Source organism: Lemur catta, chromosome 1 (genome assembly GCF_020740605.2).
Source record: "Lemur catta isolate mLemCat1 chromosome 1, mLemCat1.pri, whole genome shotgun sequence".
Taxonomy (NCBI): domain Eukaryota; kingdom Metazoa; phylum Chordata; class Mammalia; order Primates; family Lemuridae; genus Lemur; species Lemur catta.
Genome location: NC_059128.1, coordinates 146587883 through 146600154, shown reverse-complemented (window position 1 = coordinate 146600154; position 12272 = coordinate 146587883). Strand labels below are relative to the sequence as shown.

Sequence of the window (12272 nt, the reverse complement as noted above, 5' to 3'; positions counted from 1 at the left end):
ATACTGTTCACGAGCAGCTCAGTGAAAAGACACGTGGGCGCTGATGACACCTGGTGTGTAAAGATTCAAGTAAGTTCTTGTAATAGAAACATCAGAGAACTGTTTCGTGATAAGTGTCACAGGTGTGCATTGCACCATCTGCTGGCACAGGGAGGGCATGAGATGCGTCGCCAAAGATGAGATCAATGCTTTACTCCTGACAAGCCTTCCTGGCGTCCTTCTCAGGGATTCTCAGCTTGTGGACCTTGACTTTCTTTCCCTTTTGACCAAGGGCAATGCAAGAGGTGATTTAATAAATAATTGTAAGGTATCACTTCTACATTACTGAAAATACTTTTAAATATTCCCACTTAGGTGGTTCTTTTCATTTCCTCCAGGGGAACACAAGGGGCTGGTCTATTCACACATCTGAATAAAGAGCAAGAGGCTGTCTATAGTCGGTCAGCCTGGCCACCTGAGGACCTCTTGCTCTCCTGCATCTCTCTGTGTTTGCTCTTGACGTCGGCTTCTGACTCTGGTCCCGTCCTTCCAGATGTGAGCCGCCTGAACTCTGACTCTGCTCTCCCCCCACCGCATCTACACAGCCTAAACGTGCATCTCACTTTCACCTCCCTCCTTTGCCCCTTCAAACCATCTTTGATATTAGCTGTAGCCTGTGCCCTCCAAATCTCTGCTGTGCCATCCCTGGAGAAGGGGCTGGACAAGGAAAACCATACTTGAACTCTCAGGGAAAGAAGGAGAAAGGTTGCTTTAACTCTTCAGTGTGTGTAACTACAGGTTAAGATGACGACTAAATTTATTCTCAAAGTTCACTTCTTTGTGGGCAATTATCATACTCTAAAGGAGAATTACTAACTTTTGACTAAATATTTTAAGCAAATGTTTCCATTCTTACTTGTGGGATGTTACTCTCTTCATCTTATTGGATGAGAATTTTTTTTTTTCGAATCATGAATTAGTCGAAATTAACTTTCTCTTGAAAATCAATGAACTACTCAATAAGGATTCTTTTTGGAATTAATTCACTGTTTAACATACAGAGAAACAGAGAAAATAAGTACTTGGAAATCTAAGTTGAATAACTCCTTGTTTTTAGCAGATTGTAAATTTCTTGAAGGCAAGTGCTGCATGGACTATGCCTGTCTTTGAACCTCGCACAATTTTTAGCAGAATGCCTTGCACCTAGGAGGAGCTGGGTAGATAATTGTCTGTCTACTCCACTGGCATTAACAAGGCCTGATTATACACATGGCCACATACACATGGATTATCTGTACAATTAAAACTGAGTCCTCTAAGAGACTAAGTGTTTCATTTATTTTGACCAATTTAAATACAAATCTCAGCCTTGCAAAACATAAGATACTGAATACAATTTAATATTCTCTTATTGATTCATTTTCATAGTATGAAAATCAGCTCGTGAGCTGTGCCCATGGGAATGATGGTTCTTGCTGCTAAAACTTCACCTATCCCAGGGACATCCAAGGGAGAAATGGTGAACAATGGGACAAAAAGAGGGAAAGAGATAAAGTAACTCTGTGAGTCCTTACCAGTAAAGTTCATGGAATACTGCTCAGCACACAGGAACGTGATGTGTTAGCTGCTATTATAATTGTTTAGGCAGTTCTTTTATTAGAATCTTTGAACTGCTAAGGTACATGCTGTGCATGGAGTATTGAAACTTGAAAATAAATTCAGCACAGAGAAATCAGAACACTTATAAATCTCCTGTGATCAGCTATAAAATTCAAAAAATCAGTAGTATTCAATTCTAATTGACATTTTTATGTCCTGCCTCGTCCCTAAAAAGAGTGCTTTAGGTAGCCAATTAAATAATACATATTTCCTGGAAAGAAAGTGAGGCACAATTGGTGGCTTTTAACTTGTGTGACCTTGGGCAAGTATCTTAGTCTTACTGATTGTCAGTTGTCCCATGTGTATTAATGGAAGCTAACTATTCGTGGTTGTGAAGGAATAAATGAGATAATTTATATAAACTTATTGATATTTTATAGGCACTGACTAATATGTTATCATAATATCTTGAATATAGATTATGTGTCAGGCCTGGTGTTAGCAGCCGGTGGTTTTGAAATTAAATTTGGAATGTAACTTTCGAAGGTGCCCACAAGTAGGTTTGAAGTTAGGGAATTATATAGCATTATGGTGGTGTCTGATTGTTAGAGGTAAAAACAAGATCAGATTTCATGTGTAAATAAGAATTTACAACTTTGGGGAGAATCATAGTATTTTTTTTTTTTAAGAATTAAATATGTGGTCCCATATAAACCAACTCAGAAGTATCAGTTGGCATACAAGTGCCTGTTGTGTGTACAAGTTTTAATACCTTTCTACATATTGCAAGATTTGGAGCAGTGATGAGGTGTCAGGGATAAAAGGAGGTGATTTAGAGTTGCTAACAATGGTTTAAAGCCAAGCAGTGGTTCTTAACCTTCGTCTTATTATCTCCACAAAGTGTTTTCAACCTTCCAAAGAGACGTTCTGCAGTGTTGCAGGTGGGCTTTTGGGAGGCAGACTCCGACATAGAGTTTAGTGTGCAGGATGTTTGCCAAGAAGAGTCTGGTAAACATCCAAGGAGGTAAACACCAGGGAGTAGGGGAGGAGTGGGCAGAGGGAGAAGGAGAGCTACAGTTCAGGCCAGAGGATGGGGACAGCTCCAGCTAACCCTGCAGGAAGCTCTGCAGCCGGAATGGCCTTCAGAGCGTCCCAGAAAGGACTGAGATGCCAGGCCATACAGTCCCCCCTTGATCAGTTGTGGGGTTACTGGATGTGGACTACCCCAGGAAAGAGTGTGGCCTGTGGTGACTCAGCAATCTGCAGCTGAGAAAATCCTTCAAGAGGCAACAAGTTCTTGAAGGGAGAATTGTGTCCACCACCTGAGGTCTACCAGAAAGGTAAAAAATTAACAACAGAAATTCCTTGATACTCTAGAGCAAATGTATATCAGTGCCTACCCCAGACTTGAATAAAAATGGTGCATTGCTGCTAGGAAATAAAGCCTTTACTAGACGTGGGTCAGCTTTTCAAAGAAGGTGTGATCTATGGGAGGTTTTCAAACCTCTCACATTCTCCCTGGAAATAATAATCAATCACCTCCAAATCACAGTGTCTCCCACTTGGACTGAAGCCCAGTTTGGGTGCATAGGATTTGCATGTGACAGTGATTTAATCTCAGAGAAATTGGTATATGTTGAACTTTTATTATGGAAATTTAAAAAATGTGCACAGACACAGATAATTGTGTAACAAATCCCCATGTACACATCATGGAGCATCCACATTTTGCCCTTGTTGCTCCAGAGGAATTTTTTAATAGCATAAAGCACAGCCTCCTGTGTTGATCAGACAGATCTGGACTGATGTGCCCTCAGAGCGGGGTGAGATTTCACAATGTTTGAAGTCAGGAATGTCTCTTAATAGCGCTGACGTGAGTGCAGTTGAAGCTGTCAGAGCCTTGGTTCTGGGAAGTGGCATGCCTACCCCAACGGTCCTTTGGAGTAGTGCATGGCCATCCACTCACATTTCCACTGCCCCGGCTCAGCAGCTGGGCCGTGGGAACTGGATTTGAACCTGGAATGTGTGCTGACACCTGAGGCTGTCTTAATGTTCCATGGCACCCAAGAAGGCCATGCCCTGTGTCACAGGCCAAGAAAGGTACAGTACATTTAACATGTTTGCTTCATTTTTGTAACTATGTTGTGTAACTGAGGGGCCTCCTGGAAATTAATGCACATGGAAGTGCTTTGTCTAGCCTTCTGTGCTCTTGGCAATTTTTCAGCCCAATATAAAACCAAAATCAAAATTTCTGTTTAGGAAAGGAGGATCTTTAAAAAATTCTGCAGAGAATATTTAAAGCAATATTTGGAATCTTACTAGACCCCTAGAACTTGAATATCTAAATTATTTATTTTTTAAGTTTGATTTTGTTTTTAATTGACACAATAATGTCACATATTTATGGGGTACGGTGTGATGTTTTGATATTAGTGTACACTGTGTAATGGTATATCCAGGGTAATTGGTATATCCATCATCTCAAACACTTATTGTTTCTTTGTGGTGAGAATATTCGAAACCTTTTATTCTACCTGTTTTGAAATATACGCTACATTGTGGTTAACTATAGTCACCTGACTGTGCAGTAGAATGCCCCACTAACTGTAACTAGGTACCTGTTCACAAACCTCTCTCCCCAACACACACACACCCATCTCCCCAGCGTCTGGTAACCTCTGTTCTACCATTTCTGATTCCCCACAAGTTCAAACCCCCAAGTGGCTCTGTCAAAGCATTCATCATGACGTCCCAGCCCTGTTAGGCAATGCCTTTGCTGGGCTCTGTCCCCGGCGTGAAGAGCCCTGGTCCTCCCAGGAGTGAATCAGCAGTCCATGTTACCCCTTTGAATTGAGCAGGAATTTGTTAGTTGTTTGGCTCCTGTGCAGGTGGTGGGGGGGTTGCAGCAGTTGCGGTTCCTCTTTGAGATGGGGGCTCAGCTGTTTCCTTGGTCACACGCCCCTAGTAAGTGCCTGGAGGAGGCAGAAGGCCAAGAATACAGCTGAGACTTGAGCTGCAGCCAACTCCCAGCAGCTGCTACTCTGTTCTCTGAGCTGGAACCAACTCCAGGCTGCTATGTGACCTGATCTGGCATTTGGGGAGGGGCTTCCAAGGAGTGTCACTTGCACATTCTGAGTGACTTAACCCACCTGCTATTGTGTGTGTGTGTGTGTGTGTGTGTGTGTGTGTGTGTGTGTGGGCTATTTTAAGTAATATTTCTCCAACATTCAAATTACATGAAAAAATTTGGGTCACTGAAAAAAAAAAAAAGACCTTTCACTCCTTTGGGGACTGATGAACATGTAGATCCTAAAGGAATTATTGTAAAAGATAAATCTGAGGGCACCATCCTAACTCAGAATGTATGAATTAGTATAAGCATATTTTGTTTTATATTTGTATTTTTGTACATATGCACAAAAACTGCTTAGAAAGAATACTGGACTAGCAGTAAGAACTGAGTCCTAATTTTTGTGTGGCTTTTACTTATATAGATATGTGATTCTGGACAATACATTTGCCCTGGGGCTCAGCTTTTTTAAAAAAAATGTGATAAAAAAATAAACCTCTCAGATCAAATTATGAGAGCTTGTTTTTTGAAGTAAAAAAAATGAAGAAATGAAAAGTTCTGAGCAAAAAGCTATACATGGACACACTACAGAATCAAAATGTATACTTAGATCACACACACACACACACACACACACGCACACACACTCTTACGTATCTATTTCTACATTGCTTTAGTGGATAGTCTTTTAAAATGACTTACCATAGAGTTGTTTTACATAATATAAACAGATCCATTTGGAGGCAAAAGATTATATAAAGCATTATGGATTTAGTCATTTCCTATGTTTGAGAAACAAGAAAAAAATTCTCTAGTTAAATATCGCATGAGTTCATGAACCCATCCTCCTATTCCAAAGCACTCCTGCTGATGAAGAGCTACTTAATGAACCCCACTCAATTTTTTAAAGAATTAATACAACTTCCTCCTCAGATCTCCTGGAGGGCAGGGCTGTATTCTATTCATCTTTGTAATGTTTGTTCCCACCAAGGTACTTAATAAGTGTATGTAGGATAACATTTATCCTGTTCATTAATGGTTTTAAAAGGAAAAACGATAGGATGTGTGTGTTGTTGTGGTTTCTAAAGTAGTCAGGTCATTGCTCATTGTGCAATCGCTCGGCTGGTCTTTGCCCACCTCCTCAGACCCTCAACTCCAACCTTTCCCCTCAAGGAACAGTGGCTGCAGGCAGGAGCTGATTCAAAGTGACCAATCTATTTAGGGGCTGCTCAGTAATGGGGATCAATAGACAGTGTATACGAAGAATGCTGCAAATGACTACAGATGTCCCCTATGTAACCTTCACTGAATCTAAACCTACTAAGCAGAAGGGAATCTGGTTTCTTTTCAGGAAGTTACAGGGTCTCCTCTTAATTTTTCCTGAAATTTTTTATTGTCTTTTTATAGAGGGAAGTAAGTTTAACACAAAATTTTCCAGTCAATGGCTCAACACAAAAAATATCCTTGAATTCTTAAGACATTTCAGCCCAGGCATACTTAGAATTATTCTTGACTTTGTTTTTAATGAATTCGAGTTGTTTTGATTTTGATATTTATTTGAAGCACAAAACATATTTTATGATAATTTAAATGTTTATTTAATTAGTCTTGAGATTCTTTTGGCATTATTAAAATAGTTTTTTTAAAATTCTATTAAATTATTCGGTTGTGTGTGGTTTTTCTCAGTTTTGTCTCTGACATTTATTTAAAATGTGCCTTTTCATAGACTAAATTCCTTTTATTGCACAGCTGATTAGATGTACTTATTCTTTAATTTTAGTTTTATTAACAATTCTTTTCATTGTCTTTACTTTCCTATTTTCTGATTAGATGGATAATTACATTGCAACCACAAACATGCTTCACAGTGTGATTAACACTGCAAATAGGCATCTGAATTCATTCATTATTTTTTAGTCCCTTCACAATCTTTATGCTTACTTTTTCTGAATATAAAACAGGCTTATTTGAGAAGATCTGGATAGACTAGAATAGGCATATGCCCTCGACTGGCCACCTGCATCGCTGCTGGCATCACCCTGGCATGCCTTTATTATTTATTACTGGCATGCGGAGACTGTTAGCCTCACTCATTTCAAAAGCGTATGGATAAAATTGAAGTCCTGGAACCAGTCTGCCAGAATTTGACCTCTGCCCCACCCCTTTCTAGAGTGAAATCTTGGATGTGACACTTAATGTGTCTGTAGCTCAGCTTCCTCCGCTCTAAAATGTGACTATTTAAGGGTTAATCCTTTTATCCCATGTTCTTTAATCAAAATAATGTCAGGCAGAGTGAGTATCCAATAGACATATTAAAATTGTTTTAAATTTTACCCTATGTATATTAGCATTTAATTTTATTTTTGTGTAAAACATCTACTTGCACTGTAGTAAAACTAGTTTTCTTAACCAGCATGATTTCTGGGAGTGATAATGATAATGGGTAACTAATTGTTAGTCTGAGATTGAGACCATGGTGGTTTTGCATTATGATTAGGTGCCATACTCTCATGACTGGTTAAATTTCTTTATTCATTCATTAAATAGGTAATTCATCAAGTAATTACTGAATGCCAGGCACTCTACTGGGTGTTTTGGTACAATCAAAATGAGGATATTCCTTGTTTTTATATAATTTATGTGAGAGAAGGATAAATAACTTACGAATTCTTCTTCAAGAATCAGCAGCTCTTTTTGCAGTGACCCTTAAAATCTGGGCTCCATTGGTAGCTTTGCTCACTTCTTAATGCATTTTGCAGAGGTGCTGGATTAAAAGAAGAGAAAAAGGCATGTAAGAGTCCTTCTAGCTAATTAAAGGAAAATGTAATCTAGTTTGAAAGGGGATTATAATGCATGACAACTTAATTCATAATGAAATTTTGCAATAGTCTTGGTACAGCATCACTCCAAAATAATGCACTTTGGAAGTCAGCAATGGAGCAGACATTTTGACGACAGTGTATAGAGTCTTTGACACTTGAACATCACCTCCAGCACTTTCTTCCTTAAGAAAAAAGGAAAGAAAAAGAAAAAAAAAGGAACTCATCAAGAACACAAATTTCCTTCTCAGAAGATTGACAATGTTTCTTTTTCAGAACCGTTTTGTTACTTTGTAAGGTATCATTTCTGACTTTGTTTTTGTCCATTTTACGGGAAGAGTAGTTGTAAATATAGAAGCGTGCATTTTTTGTGGAAGCATATATCTATTCATAAAATAAAAAATAAGAGCCTGAAAATCAGCATTTTTAGTATTTGGATGGACAGCATTTGTTTTCAGTTTTGCAGAGTCGCCTTAAGTTCAGCACTCTGGTGAGCCCAGGGGATCTTCAGTGGAGCAAAGAGCTGGTGTGTTGTGCTGGCTGGCATGCCATCCTCCCCTTGCTCTTGCTGGGGTCACTGGAGTTTAGAGCAGTCATGGCCAGACTTGGAATTGGCATCTGCGGGCATGCCCAAGCCCCATAGGAATGATCAGGCCACAGAGTTATCAGCAGGGAGTCAGTGCTCCCAGAATTAAAAACAGAACCTACCAGGCTGTGAGGATAGTTTTAGACCACACAGGATTTCAAATACCTGGGGTCTACCATTTGTAAATAGCCAAGATTCAAATTATGCAGATTACACAGACACACGTGACTATTTAAAATTAGAATACTAATAATAATGCCTGGTGAGGCAAAAAATAGTCATTTATGTAAATGTGCTTAGAATTCTTTGGTACTTTTAGATTCAGATTACTCTCTTGTCATCATGTTGATGACTTTTGGGAACCAACAGGATCCTATTGTGTTCTTTACTTTCTTCATATCTTCTTCTTTTTTTTAGTGAAAATGTGTAATCATTTGAAGTGTAGGACACATTTTCCTATATACCATGCTTTAACAAATACATGGAAATGCTATTTCTAACATACTATTTATCTGTAATTATAGACAATGCTCTGTCTGCTAGTTGCTAGTAATAAGGAATGAATGACTCTCTTTGTTTTCTTAGTTTTAAATCTATTTGTGAAAATTAAATTTTGTTGCAGCCTGCCTCATAAATTCCTCCAAATATTCCACATTCTACTTTCACACATTAATTTTGTAGGAGAGTTTTTGACAGTTGGGCCTCCTTCCCTGCCTCCCTCCTTCCCTCCCTCCCTTCCTTCCTTCCTCCTTTCCTTCCTAAGTATCATTATGAGTAAAGAGAGCCTGTGATTTTTCCCACTGTGTAATTTTTTTCCCTATGTTTAGGCCTTGGAGTTTTTATGAAAGACATTGTATCCAACAAAAAAATTTCACTTCTGAAAGTGTTTTGATATACATTATGAATGCAACTACTGACTTCTCCTTTCTTATCTACGTTTAAAATCTTGAAGGTTTCACAAATAAGCCCACAGCTCAAAAGCTGAGTATTACGTATTATATAAGATTGACAGATATTTCATTTCCATAATATATCAAATCATAAATTTAATTCTTTGCTGGATAATTTCAGCCTGCCAATTTCCACATCTGTAGCTTGAGTGTACACTCTTGCAAAACTTTTAACAAACCAGACTTTCTTGTGTTTCTATTCTTTTGTGTAATAGCATATTTTCAGCCCCCATTCCAGGGATCAGGTTGTTCTACTTTGTTGTAGGGAAGCTACGTCACATTTGACTTTTAAGTGGTTGCACATTAGAGACATCAAAGTGGGTGTGTTAGCTTCACATTTTCCTCCCTGCAATGTCAGTTTGCATTGGGTCCGCCAGCACTTCAATCTTCTATTGAAGTGTCTGAAAAGGGCACTTTAAGATTATTTTGTCTGTTCATGCCAGCCATGTACAAAGGTAATAACCCCTTCCAGGCCTTAGCGTAGGTAATACAGAATCTGTGAATAAAAGCTCCCAAATCTTCAACTTCATCATTAGGCATCTTCAGAAAATTCTTGAATACCACTTAACTCTTTTCCTTCAGGAGTCATGGGACCATTTAGCCTTGGGACCACACACCAGCATCTTTCATAACCTAGGTTCAGACTGACTGTTTGCCTTCCAAATATCATCAATAGTTTCTGGCAGTTCCTTCATTTAGAATGATTTGGGAATCTGCTTTTGCCCCTTTCTTCAGAAACAAGTAATGCTAGCAGGTTCTAATAACTTATAGAACTTATGCCAGCTTTCATTTTTATAAGATCACTAAATTGTATTAAACATTTTAAGATGCAGGAAATTACAAAAAGGAAACAACCCTTCTGCTTAACTCCGGCTTCTTAGGATTGAAGACTCTGGTTGGCAGGTTTGTGCAGGGAGCACCGAAGGAGTGGAGTCTGTCAGGTAAAAGACATTCACCTGAAAATGCTTTTAGTCTTAAATGCAACTAACTCCTTAACTTCCCTTTCAAGCAAGAATGTTTTGTTTAAAAAGAAAAAAGAGAGACAGAGAGAAGGTTCCATAAAATCAGGCTTAGGTTAGGGAGGGGTGACATCATCATGCCATGCTGGCCGTTGAGGTAGAGAGTGGTCATGTGATTGCAATGCTAACACTGAATGGTGGTGGCAGCCAGCTTTAAACTGCAGACTCTCTCCTTCAAATGACCAACCACATGCTCACTTTAGGTTGCTTTCTAAGCAGGGCATCTGGGGTCCAATCAGCATCTCCACAGATGGCCCCAGAGCTGGAGTGCTGCCCAGTACAGAAGCACAGCAATTCAAAAGGTTTAAGTAGGAAATAGCCTTCTGACCAAGCTCTGGACAAAACACAGATTCTGCTCCAGGTTCCCAAAAATGTTTTCCTCCCAGGAATGGATCCATTTCTCCTCTCAGCAAACTGGTATCCATGGTGTTCCTGCTCTGTGCTACGCAGCAGTTGGCAGATACACTGGGCTGAGGGTCCTCCGTCCAGGGGACGTGAGAGTCTGGTGCTGACACTCCTTAACAGGAGCATTTCTTTAGAATGGTTGCATTTAAAGCATGGCCCCATTACAAGCCAAACTTTTGATGGCTTAGAAATAAAGGCTTAGAGACATTCTTTTACACATTTGCTTTCATATGCTATACATTTGTTCAGCCCAAGGAAGTCCCGTTCTGAAGCCATATAGCTCCTTTTGCCACTCTGGCTGCTGACCTTGTCTCCCAGGAAAGGAGGCATCAGATGACACAGTTCTGCCATCCTTCCTGCAGTGAGTGAGATCCTAAATGTGGACCTTTCTCCTGCAGTTCGTCCACACCCCTTCTCAGGTAGTTCCGTTGTTACTGTCTTGCATCTGCCATTTAAATAGGCTTATGGAGATTTAATTCTGGTGAGGAGAGATTCCAACACATTGTTACTACCCCCAAAATATGAATTCATTTATTGTATATTTCAAGTGCATCTTAGTACAGTGAGTCTGAGGACAGTCAGAATTATTTCTTGAATACTTATGTTTTTCTCCATCAAATACGTTGATCTCAGTAGTGGCTTTTTTGTTTTCATGACTGTGTTTTCGGTGGTGTCAATATGAACTTTTGTGTGGTGCTGTATTAGGCAGTGTAGAGAAAGAAGACAAACAAAATGGGGGAAAAAGTTCCAGCGCTTAAGGAGGGGCAGAGCAGGCACATGTGATGAGGCTGTATTATCCTCCCCTTTGTAACAGACACACCGTTGCCCCTGAACTGGGTGGCGCTGCCTCCTAAGGGGAGAGACAACACTTAGGTGAGGGTTACAGTGAGCACTTGGAAGAAACTTCATATAAGGACTGAAAGAAGTCAACTTTGGGAGGAAGGAGAGACACTGCTTCTTGTTGCATAAAGATATGAGCAAAGCCTAGATGTCTGACCAGTTTAATTATGACAAATCATGCATTTGATCGATGCTATCACTTTCTCAGAAAAACTCAGAAAGTCTGAAGAGTGAGCCTGGAGACACTCATCTGCATATACATCTTTATTTTAGGAGTTCAGCACTCTCCCTTTATCTTTAATGAGGACATATTTCCCATTGTCCCTGTTTTCTGTTACTTATGTCTTTGAGTTTCTTTAAGATTGCTTTTTAAAACTAGCCCTCAAGAAGACTTTGAGGGAACAGTCTAAGGTGATCAGTGGTGTATATTGTTTATATTATATGCTTTAGCCCTCTGGATTGCTCTGAAATCCCTTTGTTAGCATCTCTGGTTAGTTTGGTAGCTTCTGCACAGCAAGCACCATCTGTTTCCTTTCTCTAGTATCCTATCCGGAAGGCCACACAATATTCCACCTAGTAGGGGCTCAATACATGGATAAGCCCATTACGTCCCAGAGCTTAGCCAGATCAAAACCTTCTTGAGATCGAGCCACACTTCCAGAAGCATGTCATGGTTTTGCCCTTGAGTACCTTCCAGTAGCATTGGTTAAATCTAAGGAAAAATTTAACCCTAGCCACATTTGATTTAATAGGTCTCGGAGTGATTAGATGTCTTGGCTTTTAGGTGGAGGAAGCAGAACCATAGTAAGGTCACCCAGTGCTCACTGATTCGCATCCAGGTAGAGCTGTAAGCTTCCTTTCATTCACTGAGTCAACAAATCCTACTATGTGTCAGGCACTGTTCTCAGTGTTGGGGTTAACACAGAGGTAGGAGGTAGACACAACAGACAAAAATCTCCATGACCCTAGAGCTTACATAATAGTAAGAGGAAAATGTTTTTTACT

General features: G+C 39.7%; 1 protein-coding gene across 20 annotated transcripts in view; it reads left to right on the top strand.

Moving 5' to 3' along the window:
* The window catches only part of ARPP21 (cAMP regulated phosphoprotein 21), a 149594-nt gene that overhangs the window by 19781 nt on the left and 117541 nt on the right, over positions 1-12272 (top strand). The window contains exon 1 of one of the 20 annotated variants that reach the window (XM_045537085.1): positions 3515-3678. The exons of the other annotated variants lie outside the window; for them this stretch is intronic. The gene's annotated coding sequence lies outside the window, so the exon portion shown is untranslated. Of the gene's footprint in view, positions 1-3514; positions 3679-12272 lie in introns of those variants that run through there. 20 annotated transcript variants of the gene reach the window in all.